Below are 21049 nucleotides of genomic sequence, written 5' to 3' on the forward strand. Positions count from 1 at the left end.
CGGAGGGCCCTTCCTATCTACAGCACAACAGAGGCCATGCCAAGGAAATTCATACAAACAGTCTAGATAAGTAGACTGCTAGAAACAATCTGGTTTTAATGAACTAAATTAGGATTCACTCATTCAACAAATATCTAATGAGCTCCTACTATGTGCGGGGCCCTTTGTTAGGTGTTAGAATACCATAGTGAGTCAACACAGATATAGTCCCTGCCCCCTCCAGTTTACAGTCTGTTAGAAAAGACCAGCATTAAATTAGGCCAAGAATCAAGCAAACAAAAGTAGAATTGCAGCCACGAAAAATGCTAGCAAGGTGAGAGGCACAGTGCAGTAAAACCCTATCTAGCAGGATCTGGCCTAGTCATGCAGGTCAGGAAAGTTCACTGAGGAAGTGATGCTGAATTCAATATTTAAAGGCTGGCCGCAATGTCTATCAACTGATGCATGGGCAAATAAAATATAGTCTGTCCATACAACGAAATATATTCCACCATAAAAAGAAATGAAGTACTGATTCATGCTAAAATGTGGAGGAACCTCAAAAACATGATGTTAAGGGAAAGCTGCCACAAACAAAAAGCCACAGTATTGTATGATTCCACTTACATAAAACGTCCAGAACAGGAGGGATGGTGCTGGTGAGGGTGGTGGTGGCTGAAGAGTGACTGCTAGTGTATGATGGGGAGTGACTGTTCGAGGATACAGGTTTCTTTTTGGGGTGATGAATACATTCTGAAATAAGATAGTAGTGATGGTCTGAAGTAAGATAGTGGTGATGGCTGCACACCTCTGTGAATATATTAAAAACACTGAATTATATACTCTCGATGGGTGAATTGTGAGGTCTCTGAATTTAAAAAAAAAAAATCTAAACACCAACCCAAACCAGATGGTCTGTGATTTATATCCCAATAAAGCTACGTGAAGATACTGCAAGGCTAGAGAAATCGCAAGTGAGGAGCAAAGCTCCTGTGGTTGCAGGACACATGATGAGCACCTTTGGAAAGACAGAAAAAAAGACCAGGGAGGATCAGGCCTGAGATAAGGCTGAGGAGGGAGGAGGGAGGCAGGAGCAAATCCACACAGGGTCCTGCCAGCCATGTTGATGTTCTGTTTATCCTAAATGCAATGGGTGGCACTGGAGGGCTTTAAGCAGGGAAGAGGTGGAGGGAAGAGGAAAGGACACAACGGAATTTACATTGTGAAAAGATCATTCTGGTTAAAGTAAGGAGTACAGATGGGAGGGAGTTGGAAAGCTTATGTGTAGACCAGTTGAGAGGCTGCAAAACTCCAAGGCAAAGGTGGAGGTAGCATGGATGGGCTGAAGTGAAGAGATGAGAAAGATGTGTAAGATGTTAAATCAACAGGACAGGGTGACAGACTGGATCTGAGGGTAAAGAAGAAGAAAGAATTCTTGTTTTCATGTTGTATAACAAGATGGGTAGTGGTGGCACCCATGGGAGACAGGACACTGTAAGAGGCCTAAGTTGTCAGAGGGAGAGAATGAGTCTGGTTTTGGACACAGAGATCAAAGCCTCTGGTATCCAAAAGGGGCCACGAGAAAGACAGTGGGTGCAATGATTCCAGAGCTCACTGGAGAGGCCTGGGCTTAAGATGGGGATCTGTGGCTCACCTAAAGAGAGACAAGTGGAGGCATAATGCAAAGTGGGCTCTAGACACCTGCCTCTCTCAGCAGCAGACCTTGCTGCTTGACCCACAGGGGAATAAGTATGCATGATCCTGCCCCAGTGAGAAGACAGGAAGGCTTGAGACTGAGCTCTGAGGAGCCCTGACACTTTATAGCCTGAAATTGCATAATTGGAATCTCATCATAAGACAAACCCACAGTGATGGTCATTCCATGAAGTAACTGACCTAGAGTCATCATCTGTGTCAAGGTCATGGAAGTCAAGGAAACGCTGAGGAACTGTTCACATTAAAGGAAACCAAAGAGACGTGACAACTAGATGTAATAGGTGATTCTGAACTGGTACCTTTTGCTGTAAAGGACATGATTGAGACAATGGGTGAAATTTGAATGGGGTCAAAGGATTTGAAGGTTATAATGTAGCCGTGCTAATTTGCTGATTTTGATGGTTGTATTACATATATGCAGGAGAATATCCTTGAATACGGGGATTACTTACTAAAGTAGTCCAGGTAATGGGGCATGAGGTTGGCAACTTATTCTCAGATGATTGAGAAGAAAATTAAGTTTATCTGTACTAGTCTTATTACTTTTCTTTAAGACAGTGGGTATGATCCATGTGAGAGGGATTGTGGATTTTAGAAGAGGAGGAATAATCCATGGTACACAGGTTCTGAGAAGGAAGAGTTGAAGCAAAGGAAGTTTAAGAAGAAATTTAAAATCGTTGTCGTGTTGTGTGGGAAAATGAGTCAATCAAGAGAATTAGAAGATTGCCAAGCATATTTGGGGCCCATAACTGGATGGTGATTATGAACAAAACAATGCCATGACTTTTAAGCACGTTCAAGAACTGAAAAAATGTAGCATTTAAAACAGATTTGTAAGGTTGCGTGCGTATCCAACTTATTAAGCAAGTTTATTTCTAATAACAGATAAGCTTTCCTTTATAGTATCTCTTCCCCGTTACTTTTTTTTTTCTTTCTTTTTTTTTTTTTTTGAGACAGAGTCTTGCTCTGTCTCCCAGGCTGCAGTGCAGTGGTGCAATCTCGGCTCACTGCAAGCTCCACCTCCCGGGTTCATGCCATTCTCCTGCCTCAGCCTCCCAAGTAGTTGGGACTACAGGTGCCCACCACCGCGCCCGGCTAATTCTCTTCCCCATTAATTTTGAGAAAAACTTGAATGATTGTGAAGGATATTAGAAAATTATAGTTTAAAACTCACAAAACTATGAAAGTTTATGTATATGTGTGTATATATAAATATGCATATGCACACATACACATGTATATTTCATTTTAATAAAAAAATACAGGTTATTTAAAATATAATTATTCAAGTACTTCAAGACCAAAACAGTTGGCATTAGTAACTGCTTAACTGAACTAAACTGAATTTATTTACAAATTGTCACCCTCTTGACAAGATTTGAGCAGTGGAAAGGGGTAAGAGAAACAATTGCATAAAAATATCAAATCCAAAAGTATTGTTAGCTAGCTGAAACTCAATTATGATATAAAGAAAAATTCCTTTTGAATACCAAATTCCGTGAAACAATGGGATACTTATCAAAGTGTAATTTATATATTTTTTCTTTTCAGATCTCTAGGTGAAGGATGCCTTTATTTCACACATCTTCATCTGGGATCTATAATGCTCAAAAGAGATTATGCCTCCAGTTTATTTATTTGCATTATTTCTTTTCTAGTATTTACCAAGTGGTAACACTCTTGGTCTGGTTTTCCTGAGATGCATATTTGAACTAGGACTTGACTTAGCTCAGCAAGCAACTAACTTCTTGGGATATTGTCACTGAAGTTTTGTACTATGTGGTTGTGTGTATGTTCTAGACATACATGTATGAAGTAGTTAAAGTTCTTCTTGGCAAATTGGTGGTTGGGGGAGGACAGGGTCAGAACTGTATCTACTAGTTTTTAGAGGTGTGCCAGATGTACTGTTCAGTAGAAAAAAATATGCATAGTATGATTCTATTTCCATACCAAAAAGAGAGGAACTCCCTATAAATGTATATCCATGCATATGTACATCTGTATTAGCAAGGAGAAAGACATGGAAGGATAAATCTGCTATTACTTGTTCCACGATGATGGGCGAATTGAGAGGATGACAGTAGAACCACAGGAATGGTTAGAGACTCTGCTTACACAAAAGACTATATACAGAAGTTCATGTGTAATATATAAAAGTGTTCGTAATTTTGTTCTCAATATCACTTCTCTTCTGAAGAGCTGGAAGATATTTGTTCCTCCTACTTAATCTGCCAAGGATGTCATTTTATCACTGACTACCTTGATAGGGTTTGTCTTTAAAACAGTGTCTTTTTGTGTCACAAGGGAAGTACACTATGAAAGGGACATATTGCACGTAAGCAGTGTATGTCAAATTCAGCACATGCTCTACCCATGAAGAACACTTCAGTTAATTGACTGGCTGGCAAAATTACATGCAGAGTACTTGAAATTATGTAGGATTACAAAGAAAACCCTTCCAAGTAGCTTACATCACATTTTACCAACTGTGGTAACCATTTGTACAGATCCCTTAAAAAGCTATAAAATGTGACCCAAATGTAATTTAAAGCCAGAAGTGTTGAACTGAAGAAGAATTGTGTATCTCCCGCAATACACAAATCAAGTAGAATCCTGCAAATAGTGTTCTTCTGGGCATGAGACTGAGTCAGTGTGAAATTTGGCTAAACTCACAACCTTAATTAGAGAAGAGAAAAAATTAAAAGTTGGTTTTCAAACTATAAGCCCCTAAAAGGTAAAATCCAAGAACTCCTACACTTGATCAACAGAGTAGACCAAAATTGCCCACTTCACCTTTTCACATGACAATCATATGGAGTGTAATCACACACCCAGGTTGGACCAAGGGTAGATATTAGAAACATTTTACATTCACAACTAAAGTCATTTTGAAAACAATGAAAAGAGGCCAAAGTTAAGTCTGACAATTGCTTAAGAGTTTTCTAACATGGTCCAGACATCTACCTATTCCTACCCTAGCTTCAGCAAGAATTATCTTCACACAAGATCATAAACTAGGAAACTAGCTTTCATTGATGGATCAAAGAGCAGTACAGGGGATCCTTCTGCATAAGGTCACAGCAGCAATTTGGGACAATAATAAAATAAGGAATCCTTTATTATCTATGTCTGTATAAATATTGCATCTGTATACATTTATAATATGATAACAGCTATAATTTGTTGACTGCCTACTATGTGTCAGGCACTTTGCCAGGTGCTTTAAATACTTTATGATACTCCTCAAACAACTCTGTGAGGTAGGCATTGCCTTTCCTGTTTTAAGAGTGGGGACCAGATTCAGATCTGCAATTTGCTCCAAGCCACCCAGCTGTTCAAACTGAAGGCTATCAGATTATAAAAGTCCATGCTCTCTTGGCTATACCCCAGGGAGTTTGTACATGTTGATCACTGAGCTTGGAACGAATTTAGGCTCCAGTCTATGGCTACAAAACAAACAGGAGAGGCAAAGTGGGTCTTCCAGGAGGCAGGAGCTGCCTCAGGCAATCGGGGGAGAGTGGTGCTGAGTTTTCCTTTAGTCCAAATATTCCTTCTGTTCTCAGATTGTTCAGAGAGGACTAATTCTTCCCAACAATGCTTCCAGTTCAGTCCCCACTTGCAAGCAAAACTCAAGAGCCCCAAATTTATAGCCTTATTCTGAAAAAAACCAGTTTTGCTCTCAGTGGGGCCCTTCACATTTGTAAGACCTCCTGCCATTTTCTTTCTCCGAATCCATCACCAATCAAGTCAGAGACAGAGGGTGATTCCTTCTTTATCTCCAAATTGACCTAGATAGTAGCTCCATATAAACAAGACACTCACGCCTACAGATTTGATTAACTTCATAGTGGGTCTTATCCAAGTATTATTTACTTGCTATAGTGTCCAATTTGGTCACCACCAACCCACGTGGCTCTTGCACACATGAAATATGACCAGTCTGAATTGAGATGTGCTGTAAGTGCAAAACATACACCATATTTTCAAGACTTAGTATGAAAAAAGGGATGTAAAATATCTTATCAACAAGCCAGGTGTGGTGGTGCACGCCTAGAGTCCCAACTACTTGGGAGGCTGAGGCAGGAAGATCTCTTGAGCCCAGAACTTTGAGACCAGCGTGGGCAACATAGTGAGAACGTGTCTCAAAACAAAACCAAAAAATCTTATTAACAATTATTTTATATTAGTTACATGTTGAAATTAAAATATTTTCGATAGGTTAAATAAGCTGCACTATCAAACTTAATTTCACCTATTTATTTCTATTCTTTTAAGGTAGTTACTAGGAAATTTAAAATTACATATGCCACTTCCATTATAGTTCTATTGGACAGTCCTGGTCTAGAACGAAGGCTTGCCAAAGCTATTTAAAGACTGTTAAAGTTCTGTATCATACACAGGTTCTTTTTGTTTCAGTTTAATCCTGGAAGGAAGAAATGTATGAAAATTGCAGCTATATAAAATCCTTGATGGACTGAAACTAAGGGGGAAAAAGAGGAAGCAGGTGGGTTTGAAAGAAGGAAAAAAAGGGGTATCCAGCATTTTCTTTTAAAAGCGTGATTCTTGATTTGTTTGGTGGCACAAAGTGATTGTCTTACGTTTCTCAGACTGCTTGAGTCAAGTAGTCTATAGAGAGGCTATTCCTGGATCTTCGCTGAAAGCTGTTGCCTTTCCAATTGTTTAACTGATCACTTCTGAGCGACAATTATAGCTCATTGTTAGGCCCTCTTAAAAAACCACCGACATCCATCCAAAAAGTTATAGCTTACAGGTCAGGGAATATTTATGTGATATTTAGAGTCTGTGAAGAAAACCAGGGGGAACTGCCAGTAGGAAGGATTATTTACCAATTTCTTATTCTTCAAGTTTGAATTTATTTGAGATTTATATCCAAAAGACATTTTGTAATCCTGTGTAACTCTGATGTGTGACGATAATTGCTCATGTTGGTCAAGTTCAAGAAAAAAAAAAAATCTTTTTTCTTTTTAAGAGTGGGGGCTGGGAACCCTGGTTGATTCCACTAAAAACATCACAGACCAAAAAAAAAAAAAAAAAAAAAAAAAAAAAAAATCCACTCAAGGAAGTAGTGTTACATACTTGAAGAATTTTCTGAAGTTAGCCAAGAAAAATAAGCTACGATCAAGGAGGAAAAGCTGGAGGTTCAGTTTTCTGGAGATTGTACTTCCTGGTAACATAAAAACAAAAGTTAAATTCTGAAAAATTCAACTATGAAGTTAGCATCACATAAGAAACAATGGAAAATATTTAACTATGTGCATATGTTTGTACACAAACAGAAATAGATATAAACAGACCTTAATTAGCATTGTAGACTTTAATTATCTCTGTACAGTAATTGGGAATGGTTTTGTTCTGATTTATTCCATAACGCTTACTGTGTTCTGTTAACAACTCATTTTTTTCCCCTTCCAGCCCGTAATAGAAGGCTTTTACTGCATACTTTATTACATCTGCTTCTCATTTAATGACCATTGTTCTGGTCTGTCAGAGCGAGTGGCTATACAACTTCCCAAATCTGCAAGATTAAGCAAATATTTTGACAATGCCTAGTTTCTTTTTTCCTTTTTTTTTAACATATCAAATAAAAATAAAAGAATTTTTACTTACCCACACAATGTTAGGAGAGTCCTTAATCTAATGACAATAAAGAACCAAGCGGCAGCAAAATGTACTTCATGTGGCAAAATACATCAAGCAATTTTCTGTCCCATTTCACTTAAAAAGTCCTAAGAATCCTGCCTGAACCACACAGCTGGGGTTCATGGGAGCACTCCTGGACTGCAGGGAGGTTGTGGGCCCCCGGGCAAACCACCTGGAGACCTTCAAGCTTCTAGAATGAGACAGAGGCCTTCTGCTCATTTTGGAAGGCCCCGGAAGGTAAGCTGAATGATAGGTGTCTGAATCACTTACTGTGAAATGCCATTTTTAAAAATGGTCATGCTACATACAAAATTGCAATACCACTGATGGCATAAGGACCAGGGTCATTACTCTCCCCAAAGAAGGTGGATACAAATACACAAACAGAAGCATTTCTAAGCAGCTGGGCAGACAGACACAGAGAAAACAGGATACAGAGAAAAATCTATTAACCCATAGGCATTCATTAATTCTACAAACGATCTAATGGCGGGAAGCAGAAAATAAACAAACCAACAAAAGCATGACATGGACGTAAATGCTAAGAGGGAATGGTGTGTGGAAGATGCTGCAGTCACTGGAATGAGGGAAAGGGGTTAAGAACAGATGAGCTTTCAAGAGACAGTCTCTGCCTTTCAGAGTAGTTTAGGAAACAAGTTACAGAAAGATAACTAGGAACAGAAAGCAAGGTGACAGAAAGGACCTCATTAACCCCAGAGGCATACGCCTCTTAAAACTTTCTGGTGGGGAGCCTCTCCTTGGAGGCAGCAGTCAGGGAAAATTCCTGCAAGAAGGTCCTATGAGAGGAGCCAGAATTCTGCTAGAAAGACAGGAAAGAAGACATGGCGGGGATGGGTCTGGAGGAGAGCATCGGCAAAGACAACAAGAGGATGCAATCCTCTTTGGAGGAAGGAGAGGTTTGCCTTGTTGCTCTTACTTTGCTTCACATCTCCACTGGTTTGTGTTTACTATGGGGAGGAAAGTACAAAGCAGGATATGCATGTACTTCAGGAAGCTCAAGTGCAAGGCCATGGGGTTCATTTCATTTTGGTAAACCACTTGTATTTGGGGTGGGCATCCCATTGAGCACGCCTCTGGAACAGTCCCTTCACTGTTAACACCACTGACTGGGCCCTTAATTGGAGCAGGTCTGTGCGTTTTAATAAATATCTTTGATGAGTTCTCTGGACTGTTCCATTAAACACTCATTCTATCAAAAATACCTGGTAGTTCTCTCTAAAAATGTTTTCATGTTACCACTTCCAGTTCTTTCTAAAGTTAGGCGGTACAAAGAAACAAAAATCCAAAAGACCTGACTTTAATTTAGGAGCCTCAAAGAGAGTGTTTACCCTAGAGCAGAGATTTCTAAAGTTGTAGTATTGGACTCGCTTGCCTCCACCCCCACCCCTGCCCTTCTCTCAAAACAGGAAAATAAAGCAGCACCAAAGCTTGAGGTACAGAACAAAACAAAACATGTTGGTGCAGATTTGCTGGCCTTGGTGAAAAGAATCTGAATCAGTAGGTCTTGGGATATCTTCACTTTTAACAAACACTGCAGGGCATTTCGATGCAGTTGGTTCAGGAATTAAATTTTGAAACACTTTTGACAAGAGGCAACAGGGTAGATGGCTTAAGAATGGGGTAGGAAGCTAGACTACAGTTCAAATCCCAGCTCTTCTACTTCCTAGCTGCGTCACCTTAGGAAAATAAACACTCTATGCTTCAGTCTCTTTATCTTCAAAATGGGATAATGGGAGCAATGTGTAAGAACTGAAAAATAGGTAAAGTACTTAGTACAGTGCCAGACATGTCGTAAGTGCATGAAAAATGTTAGCTACTATTAACGGTGGATTCATCTCGAAGTTATTTCAGCTAATGAGCCAAATTTGGATAGAGGAAGTACGCTGAAGCAGATTCCAACCAAACCAATGAATGAACACAGCTAAGCATAAAATAGAATCCTTATTAGGTATCCTCCCACCATCATTTCAGCATGGTCAGCACCAGTCTATAAGCTCTACAGACATCCTATACAGTATCAATCTCCTGTAGCACAATATGTCCTAACAATCCTCTTGGGCACAGACGCAGCCACAGGGCAGGAGACAAAGCCACAGAACCAGCAAGCACACACTCTGCTGCCTGACTTCATGGAAATCCCACTCAACACCAGTCTGGGAAGAGATGACCTTGCAATGCAGATCCAGTTAATTCAATTCAACAAGCATGTATTGAACGCTTGTGATGTATCAGAGATTCACCTAGATGCTGAGGAGAATACAAAGAGCAACAAGAAAATCACCCTGTCCTCAAGGAGGTCATAATCTAGTGGGAAAAAGAGATACAAGTAATTTTAAGGCAAGGTGGCCTGAGATGAATGCTATAATAGAAGATGGAAGAATGCCATGTGAACACAGAGTAAGTAGTAATTAACTCTGATGGGGGCAGTCAGGAAAAGCTTCCCTGAAGAGCAGACATAGCATGCCATTGTGAGAGATCAATAAGGCAAGCCTATGAAATTGTTTAATGACTTTATCATTCATGGAAACAACCCAGAGAAAGCCTGAGGGACCATCTCTGTCTCTGCATTAACATGGGTGTGTTTAAGATTTGATTAAATGTTTGTTGTTTCTATAACATTACATTCAAAAAAAAAAAAAAAAACCAAGTGTGAACATTTGTCTATTCTGATCTTCTTCAAAGAGAAAAAGAGTCCTAGAATACTTTTCTTTTTTCCAAAGCAAACCCTCTGTGTTAACAGCAAAATAAGAATGGCAAGTTATTGAACATATTATGAACTAGTTAGCCAAAGCGCAAGCCTGGGAAGGCCCATATTTGTTTTATGTAGCAATAAGAAAAAATACGAGAGTTTTTTTCCTTCTTATATATGGTTGCCTCTTTCTACCTGACTATAATCATTAATAATTTCTTTGGACCAGCACAGGAAACAGGTATTGATCACAATAAAACATTGCATCCACAAACACTTGCTATAGCAGGTTATGGTCTCCATGGAAACCCTCCAATAGAACCAATCTGAATTCAATTTCAGGAGTAATGAGAGCAGATAATTTTACACTCAATCAATCACTGTCAGCTGCTGTTATCAGCCAATCAGTCATTATGTCAGTCAGTCAGACTCTCAACAAACTTCTTCTGTGGCATGGTCAGATGAGAATGTTTTGACATCCAGAAGCAACATGAGAAAATTGGCTCATCTTTCCTGGCAAGATGCCAATGACACAGCAATGCATTGTGTTTGCTAAGGCAATAAACAGGCCAATCAAAATACACTGTGGTAGCGGAAGATTCTAGGCAGCAATTTCAATAATGGTTATGATACTGATGGCAGAGAAGTACTTTCGACCCAAAAGTCATATAGTTTAATCCTCTCATTTAAACATGAAGAAACAGAGCACCACAGAAGTTCAAGTATCTGCCCAAAGCTGCACAGCTAACTGGTGGAAAGCCCACGACTAACACATGAGCATTCTCCCCTTCCAGTGCTCATCCAGGATGCCTTGCTACTGCTATTCAGTGTCTTCTTTTTTGGGGCAAAAGGGTGGGGATATTTGAAGATTAGTTTCTAATTCTAAACAGAGAGCCCCGAGCCTGTGGGAGACTCACAGGATATTTGTGAGGCTTGTGCTTTGGAGCCAACTCAAACCTCTTGCTGTTTGGGGTTAGCTCGTCCTTGGCCAAGTACAACTTCTGGTTTCTAAGGAGGAACAAAAGATTTTGAAATACTACAGGGCAACCAAATCACTGTTACAAAATGAAATTTTCGATAAGTTTAGTGCAGGACTATCAAGAACACATGGATTAAATTCCCTAAAAATGCATGGGAGAGGGAGGTAAAATTTGAGGGGAAAAATCTGCTTCTGGCAAAATACAGTTGGGCTCTTGTCAACCTCAAACATTAGAAATGTCGGCATTTGGGAATTGTGAAGAATCTGAAAGGTGTCTGGTTTCCTTCTTTTTTCTTTTTACTGCATTATTGCTTTGTCCGTTTCTCAGAGACAGTTCTCTGAAGCTGAGGTTCACATTCTTCCTTGGTAAAACAAATGGTTGGGAGGCTGAGGCGCGCAGATCACGAGGTCAGGAGTTCGAGATCAGCCTGACCAACATGGTGAAACCCTGTCTCTACCTAAAAAATACAAAAATGAGCTGGGTGTGGTGGCGCACACCTGTAATCCCAGCTACTCGGGAGGCTGAGGCAGGCAAATCGCTTGAACCTGGGAGGTGGATGTTGCAGTGAGCCAAGATCGCACCACTGCACTCCAGTCTAGGTGACAGAGTGAGACTCTGTCTTAAAAAAAAAAAAAGATGGACCAGCTTGATAGTTCGCAAACTTCAATGTGCATGAGAACCTACAAAATCTGTTCAAAATACAAATCCCCAGATCCCACTTCTAGAAATTTTCATTCAGCAGGTGAGGCTGTGGCCAGGAATCTGCCTTTTTAACAAGGGGCCCAGGTAATTCTGATACACTTTCTCTGCCAATCAGTATTAGAAAACATTGGTTAACTAATGCTATTGGGTAAAGAATCTGGGTCATTTTGTTGATGGTAGTTTTCCAATTACATTCCTCCCCAAACATTTCAACTTCATAAGTTGTGTGTATCATCTATATCACAAGAACACAATTCTAATGGCTATGGTCACAAGCTTTCATATATATATGTATAGCCATTTTCTATTAGCTGTAAGTAGGCTTTATCTTAAATAGGTAGGTGGTAGGTGGTATAAGGGGCACTAATACACTCCATCAGAATTTGTCTAAGGCAAATAAGGTGAAAAAGCAAAGCAAGAAAATGGGTTCAGGCTTGAGCTAAAACTAGTAATTGCAACAAGAACAGCTTGGAAGCTTTCACATGAAATGCTTGCTTCATTTCTCTAGTCTGCTTGCCCGACCTCAGCTCACGATACCTATTTTATCTTCTCGCAAAACACTGATGTAAAGCTTTTTGCCTGTTTCTACATGCAATACTGATCTCTTCCCTCCATTTCCTTCTTGGCTCTATTTTTTTTTCTTTTTCTGATGCATTTCAGGACATCTGATGAGTCTTGCAGTGTGTTTAAATGATGATAAGCATATGACGTGTACACTAGGTAGACCATACACCCTATGAGGACACATCCAGTTCTTTTTTTTTTTTTTTTTTTTTTTTTTTTTGCCATTTCACCCCCTGAACATGTCACAGTTCCTGGCACAAAGCATTTAATAAATATTCATTGAATAAGTAAAATGAATGAAAGGATGGATGGATAATAGACAAGTAAAAACTAACCCATCTGGAGACTGAATGAATGCAAATACTTCAAAAGATCTATAGTTTATAATCATAATCGATAATCACTCATTTTTTCAAAGGTTGTTTTTATGGATAAAACTCTTGGTTAGGTGTTATTTACCACACAGAAACCAAAAGCAACTATAGTATTTTATAATTACGCCTTCCTTTGTAAAACCAGCTATCATACAGATTTTTCTTTGCAGTCTTCAGCTTATTTCATTTTTGTTATGACTGAAATGGAAATGTTCCTGGAAGCTAAAATAACTCATAGACATTGGGTGAACCATAGGGGAGACAGTCAGGAAGGGGGAGATGGAAAAAAACCAAACCTCACCAGTGCACTCAGCAACAGATCCTCTAGAAGCCTGTAAAAATTAAGACAACTTTAAAAACTCTCTTTGCCTCTCATCACTACACACACTCCAGGCTCACAGCCTTTCTGTATCACGCAGATGACAGAGGTAACCTTTAGGAGGCTTAACTTATCTCACGGGTAGGTTTCACAGCCTCATACCAGTGACGTCACAGGAAACAACGTTAAATCTTCCATGAAACAAGCAAACTGGAGGATAGATGAATTCAATGAGCTATCAGAGGTGCTTTCTATCCTATTAGAAAAAAGGAGGAAAGCAGGAAGGAAGGCAGTAAGAAAAGGAGGAGAAATTAACATTTTGGAGCATCCATTGACAACCAGGTGCCACACTAAACTCTTCATAATTTACCTCATTTGAAGCTTATTACGTTTCCGGGGGTGGAAATTCATAGGTTCATTTTATTGTATTCATGTATTTACTTTATTTTAGAGACAGCATCTCACTTTGTACAAACACCCAGGCTGGAGTGCAGTGGCACAATCAAAGCTCACTGCAGCCTCAAACTCCTGGGCTTAAGGGATCTTTCTGCCTCACATTCCCAAAGTACTGGAATTATAGGCGTGAGCCACCATGCCCAGCTCGTATGTTCATTTTATAGATGAGGGAAGTAGGACTCAGAGAAGTTCATCCCCCTACCCAAACAGCTAATGAACAATAAAGCTGGGACTAAAGTGATAGCAAATATTTACTAAGGACTAACGTCAGTCAGTTTCATCTGTGTTAACTATTAACTCATTGAATCCTCCTTTCAACCTTATGAGGTAGGTACCTCTATGCCCTTTTCAGAGATCACAGAACAAACACAGAGAGGTTAAGTAACTTGCCCAAGGAGTCACAGCTGGTAAATAGCAGAGCTGGGGCTAGAACCCGTGTGGTCAGCTTCAGACCCTCGTCTCTTAACTACCACACTCAGTCATTCTCTACAATAGGGTCTAGGTTGGCCTTTTTCCAAAGGCTAAGTCCTTTCTGGAATACAACTTTGATTTTATGTTTCTAGAGAAAACAAAAAAAGCATACCTCAATAATAGCCTATTAGACTTTTCCCAGCATGACAAATCATGTGTTTTTGTTATATATACAGATAGGCTATGTGGTCATAATTAAGGTGACCATATAATTTATTGTCCAAACCATGAAAGAGGGTGCTATCAATAATTATCCAGGGACAACAGTGGTAACCTGGAATTGTTCCAGGATGGCAAGGGTGCCTGGTCACCCTAGCCCTAATGAATACGTACACACACACACACACACACACACACACACGATTAGATATCATTACTTTCAGACACATTCTGATGCTATCGGCTGGAGGACGGATGTGGAATTAAATGCTTTCTAACACTGTGTGAGCCCATCCTCCTCCCACCTCAAGAGCTGCTAGCCCTTTCTTTACCTAATGCATTTCTTCTAACTTGTTTTCTCACAAAAGACTGTACGTAATTGGTCAGCCACGAGAGATTAATTTGTGCTTAGCTGGCTGAGCGGACACAAGATAACTCAATAGCGGATGATGCCAGGGCACGAACCAGCAGCTTCTCTCTATAAGCCTTCCTACCTACTCGGGACCTCATCCCTCCCTAGCCTGCTTCTTGGGGAACTGCCAGCCAAGCCCTTTACTTTATTTACCTCATTTTTGCCTGCCTGGAGAAATCCAAACTTGCAGTTTTTAAGTTTCTTCATGGGCCATTTTTCTTACGGAAATGGAAACAGTAGCAAAGACACCCAGATTCTCCCCTTCTAAAGCAATGCATGAAAGAGTGCACTGGGGTATGTGGATAGCAGGGAAACTGGGCAAGGGCAAGGTTATGCATATCCTTCATCCTGCTCACACTGTTTATAACTGCAGTCAGACACAGAGAGCAGGGTGAGAGTGATGGACGTGACAATGGCGATGATGGTGATGGGAAGACTTCTAAGAACTTACAGAGTGCTTTATACAGATGATCTCATCTAATGCTATCTCAGCCCTAGGCGGTGGGTGCAATTATCATTCCCATTTTAGAGACAAAAAACCAGAGATTTACAGAGGGCAACCATTCTGCCCCATGTCCAATCTAGGTAACTTAACCTCAGAGTTAACACTCTCACCCACAGGGCCTGGACATTCAAATGCACAAGTCAACCACAGATGACAAGAGTACAGGACAAATTGGACTGGAGAGATCCATGCCTCCCACCTCCTCATCTCACAGATGAGGACTCCAGTTCAGCTCTTTTTCCTCCTCCAGAAAATACTTACCTGTCAAGAACTTTGTAAAAATGAAATGAGAGAAGGTCAAAAACATAACCAAGAAGTGCTACATAAATGTTATCTGCTATCACTAGACCAGCTCTTAAACGCTATTTCAGAATGTATTACTTTAATAGAGTAATTTTTAAATACTTGGACAGCAGAGCTAATTGGACATCAGACATTGGAGCTAATTCCACCTAACCATAGACATGCACTGTGGCCTGGGTTTATGCCTGCCATACAGTTCCCTCCCAGGGCAGGTACATTTGCCACATCCCAATACACTGCCAGTAAAGATAAAATACCTTCTAATATACTTATAAAAGCACAGAGTGCAGGAGCTAGGGACTATAGAAGAAGGCAGGAGGCAAGGAAGTAAAGGGTTTTATTTTTTTTTAATGTGCCCAACTCCTCTAACCTGGTCCCTTTGCTTTGTTTGGCTGGTACGACAGGTGGTGACTCTTAAGCACTGTGTAGCCTGCTCTTGTGTCCAGATTATCCCAAGCAGCCTGGAACTTCAAGAGAATTTGCAGTAATGCACAAGTCAGGATTTGGTTCCCAGAGCAAAGCTGTGCTCAAAGGATTTGACATCAGAAACAAACCTAAAAAGAGCCACAAACACGAACCCCAGGCTCCTCCCACCCCCTCCCTAACTCACCAGTGGGGTTTAAAGAGATTCCATTTTAATGAAGCAGGATGGGCATAACACTTGGGAAGGAAAGGAAATCTGGCCTACCCCAAAGCAATTAGCTTCCTCTGCAAGGAAGAGACTGTGCTTGCGTCCTGAGGTTTTTATTTCATTTTTCCTCAAGGGGGTGGGAAGTTCGCTGGTCTAAGATTCACGCGCCTTTGAGGCTGTTCCTCAAGTGAGGAGACCACGTGGCTCTGTAACCCAAATGCCAGGCCCTTGGTGTCACCTTCTGCTTTTCTCAGAGACACCTTGGTGTCACCTTCCACTCCTCTCAGAGTCACTCTGCTGAGTCGCCCCATGATGAGGACATTATTTGGACCCGTGCTAATACAGTAGCTACCAGCCACCTGTGGCCACCCAGCACTTGAACCTGGCCAGACCCAACTGAAATGTGCTGTCAGTGCAAAATCCACACCTGAGTTGGAAGTGAATATAAATATCTCATTTTTTTACATGAATTACACGTTAAAATTATACTACTTTGGATATATTGAGTTGAAAAACGTATCTCCAAAATTTATTCCGCCTTTTTCTTTTCAATTCTTAAAAAACACGGCCACACAAATATGTAACACTGCATCTGTGGCTACCATGTGCATGCTATATTTCCACTGGACAGCATTGTTCTAGACGCTCGTCAGCTATGATGTGCGTCCATACACCAGCAGCATGTGTATCAACCAGGAGCCTGCTAGAAATGCAGAATCTCAGGCCCCATCCCAGACCTACTGAAACATAATCTGCATTTTCAGAGATCCCCAGGTCATTTGCATGCACATGAAGGTCTGCGAAGCACTGCCCTGGGCCTAAAACATTACTTGGCACACAAGAGGCACTTGAGAAATATTTGCTGAATGAATAAACGAGTTATGTCTAGGAAGCTGCTGTACTTGGGGCACTTGGGAAAATGTTAAGGGCTGTCTCTGGCTTTCTCCTTGGCTCAATTAATATTGATATACTCATCAGATTAATCACCTTTCATTTTAGTAGCTGATACGGTTTGGCTGTGTCTCCACCCACATCTCATCTTGAATTGTAGCTCCCGTAATTCCCACACGTCATGGGAGGGACCAAGTGGGAGGTAACTGAATCATGGGGGCGGGTCTTTCCCACGCTGTTCTCATGATAGTGAATAAGTCTCACAAGATCTGATGGTTTTATAAAGGGGAGTTCCCCTGCATATGCTCTCCTTGCCTGCAGCCATGTAAGATGTGACTTTGCTCCTCATTCACCTTCCACCATGGTTGTGAGTCCTCCCCAGCCATGTGGAACTGTGAGTCAATTAAACCTCTTTCCTTTATAAATTACTCAGTCTCAGGTATACCTGGGTTATAAACAGACCTCCAGCTGAATGTTAAGTACTTTAATGACTGAGAAGCTGGGGAGTACGGGGCAGTGTCTCAATTGCTGCAATGAAGTAAAAAGGCTGAGACAAGGACAGAAAGTGGGGAAGGTGAGTACTCTGAGGCACCCAAGCTGCACAGCACTGCTTGTGCTGGGATCACAAGGTGCCCAGATCATCCAAGGGGGGCACCAGGTATAGAGGGAAGAAGAAGATGCTACAACAGGTCAGACAGTGCAGAGAATGAGGGCAGGCCCTGGCCAAGGGTCAGGGAGAGGCTGGGCCTCAAGGCATACTGCAGTGTCCAGCAAATCAAAAATCTGACAAGGGACTGGCCTACATCCCCACTCCCCACTCCATTCCTTTCTAGATCTAAAATCCTCAACACAAATGGAATGTCTGATCACTTCAGCTATAAAAACATATAAAGCCATATTTTTCCCCCTTAAATCAGAAGCAAATGCTAAGGGAAAAGGACTTCATGGCATGCAGAGAACAACAGTCACAACTATTGTCTCTGTCTCCTGGCAGTCTCCCCCAGACATCTGCAACCCCCACCGGAACAACCTCAGACCAGAACGAGAGGACTGGAAGGTCGGTGGGGAGCAGAGAAAAAAGAAAGCAAGGACTCAGAAATCCGGGGACAGAGATTAGCGGAGAAAAGGGGAGGAAGTGAGACGAAGCAGTTACGTCTCAGAAGTTCCACCAGAAGCTACATGTGTGCATGGGAGAGGGAAAGGAGGGAAGGGGAAGTTGGGGAGAGAATATGAAGGTGTGTCTTAAATAAATTTCCCTTTTAATCAGCATGAGGACAAAGAGGAATCTACGTCTGGCTAGGGGGCACTGACAAACAGGATGGCCCTCGTGCAAACTCAACTTCCTCCATCCCATTCTGGTAAAATACGGTCAGCTCTTTCTTAGCTTTGATCATTGTCCTAGGGAATAGTCTCCCCCAGGAGAGGTGGTGGGCAGCCAGCCAGCAGGTTTCTATTAGCCAATAAGCCTCTCACAAAGGGGAAGGTGGGCTTGGGTACATGGAACTGAGTGTCATAACCATCCCACTGCCACCACGCTGGAGCAGCTCAGAGATCCGCCCGAGGCAGCCAGAGGCGAGCCGCAGGAAGGGTACTGCAGAGATGGTCATGCAAATGGAGGGTGGTCCCCAGGTCCCTACACCAAGCAGCAGGTGCCTTTGACAAATGTTGCTTGATACTTTTTAAGCAAATCCACAAACCCCAGCTGCACTGGGTGGGATATTACACAGCAGGACCCAGCACTGAACTGAGGAAAGGGAGCTAGAACTGATAACAGATTCCAACAGGCCTTCAACAGAGAGGGAACAAACAGCCTCCTCTGGTGTCAACTTGAAGTAAGGTTCTTCTGATTTCCAGGCTGCTCGGATGAAAAACGAGGACTCTTGGAGGTATTCAGAGCCAGCCTCCTGCCAAACAGTCTATACTTTGTCAAAGTGGAATTGATATTTGCAAGCTCAAGGCCCTTCTTGGAGAGCACCTTTGCTCGAAATGGCTGCCTCGGAGTTCTCAAACGCTGAGGCAGCTCTACCTAGTCCTTAAATTCTCACCTTGACTGGGACAAGCAGCCATTCCATAGCCACCTCTGGTATGAGACCATAAGGATTTTCTCTTTTTATTCTAGAAGGGGTCTGGGTCTCTGGCATGCTGAGCGGCCTTCAAAACCACAGAGGGCCTTCTTTGATGCCCTGGATGAATGGGTTCTGACCATCCTTATGCCCAGCATCCAGGGATTTGCACTAGCTCTCTTCAGTCACCTGGCACATGGCTGGGGCCCCCTGCAGAAGCCCTTGCCACACAGGAATAGGAAATAAGATAGACTGACCAGGGGACCGATTTGTGTTCCCTTACTTTCAAAGGATTTCAGAAGGAAGACCAGTTTTCTCATTCTATACTCACACTTCTCCTGCAGAGGAAAGCAACAGGGCTTGGGTTTTTGCGAGTGGGAGGGCATAAAACGCATTAACACCATAGAAGTGCCTCTAGAGAGCTTGGTAATTGCAGCCTCAATGTGTTCTCTACCTTCTTAAAAGGGCAAATGGAACCTCTCCTTGGAGTGTCTCTTACCTTGTTCTTGAGAAATGTATCAGGATAAAGGTGTCGAGAACGGTCAAAAAAAATTCAGTGAAAAATCTGAAGCATCACTCTCTTTTTGCTGTATTGTTCCATTTTTAAAATGGCCATTTTACATTTCCCCTCCTTGTTTTGCATCCGATAGTACACATAAAATTCCAATCCTTTATTGCTCCCAAATTATTTATATTCTCAATAGACCCAGAAAGAGAAGCAGAGGAAGTAAACTGTGGTCCTCTGGCCATGACCTTTTGCCTTGCTTTTCCCAGTTACGAAAAGGGATATATCATCATTCATTCAACAAGCATTTCTTGTGGACCCATTTTCCAGGATAGAACCATCCAAACCAAGACACTTCTTCCTATTGTGGCAAAAATAAGCAACGTAAATAAAACTCCCCAGAACGCAGAAGTGACTCACGTGTTTCTGTAAGTAGGCATTTAGATATGGCTTTGGAAAAGAAAACGCACACCTAAAAGAGGTTACCAGCATTTGAATAAAGTGTGTAACCTGGGTGTTCAAAACTGCACAACAGTTTCTGTGTGCTTTAAGTCATCATCCTTCATACTTCTTCCCCTTAAATTCTATTTGAAACTAAATAATATCAACAATACTTTAAGTAAGATTATGCTGGTATTACCGATGAAATTATATGCTGGTCTGCTTGGCCCGTTCTCATGCGTAAGCCTTTGATAACTTGTTCCTAGGTTATCCAATTCCACTTACCCGAGTGCCCACTTTATCCCAGGAAACGAGAGCTGAACATTGTGTCCTGGTTTCGTCTTTCCAGTGAGCCAGGCCTTCTGAGGCATTAGCAGCTCAGCAAGACCATGGAGGTGACAGAGGCACAGGCACACTCCAGATGCAGGGGCTCTGCCCTCTGTCAAGAGCCACACAGAAGACAGGACAAGACTCTTGTCCCAGGGGAACTGTTTTTCCTTTTGCCCCGCACCCCAGATGCCTTCGTGGCAGCCCCTGCCCTGAAAGCTCCATGAGCGTCATGCAGAGTAGCCTGCCTTTTTCCGACTGTTCTGCCTGACAGGGACTATCTGCTGGTGTGTGCAGTTGCAGAAATGTCATAAGCTCAGGACTCAGGAGACTGTGACGTCGATTCCAACAGGACCCATAGCGTCCCCTTGAACGATTCTCATCTCTGTGGGAAGCCTAAGGGGTGGTTTTAAGTAGGGGCTGACAGGGGAGTGAGGTCTGGGCTGCTTGTTTATAGCTCTTCAAGCACCGGCCATTTCCTGGAGTTTCATGGGAGTCAAGACCTACTTTTGGCCTCAGATACAGTCAAGGATCATCTTGATGCAAAAAACAAAATCACCTTTGAACCTCTTGCTCCACACCATCTTCCACTTTGGTTTTCCACTATGCCGTTGTATTGAGGACAAAGACTCTCCACGAATCCTTACTTTCAAAAAAATGCCACTGAGATAGTGGCTCTGAATGGATCCCCCTTGGATACCCCCACACGTCTGAACACCCTCATGTCCCAACACCACATCTGCTGAAGTTGACCGGACCTGAAATGCTGGCGGCTCAGTGTTTTTGGAAACCGCGGAGAGTTCTCCTGCCACAATTCTCTTGTTGTCGTCAAAAGCAATTACATGTTTCAGATGATGAAAAGCACTGTCATGAAAAGCTG

At 41.8% G+C, this 21049-nt stretch overlaps 1 protein-coding gene across 1 annotated transcript in view; it reads right to left on the minus strand.

Moving 5' to 3' along the window:
* Positions 1-21049, minus strand: part of RORA (RAR related orphan receptor A) — a 1262381-nt gene that overhangs the window by 540190 nt on the left and 701142 nt on the right. The gene's annotated exons all lie outside the window — the stretch shown is intronic.

This window comes from Macaca thibetana, chromosome 7 (genome assembly GCF_024542745.1).
Source record: "Macaca thibetana thibetana isolate TM-01 chromosome 7, ASM2454274v1, whole genome shotgun sequence".
NCBI lineage: Eukaryota > Metazoa > Chordata > Mammalia > Primates > Cercopithecidae > Macaca > Macaca thibetana.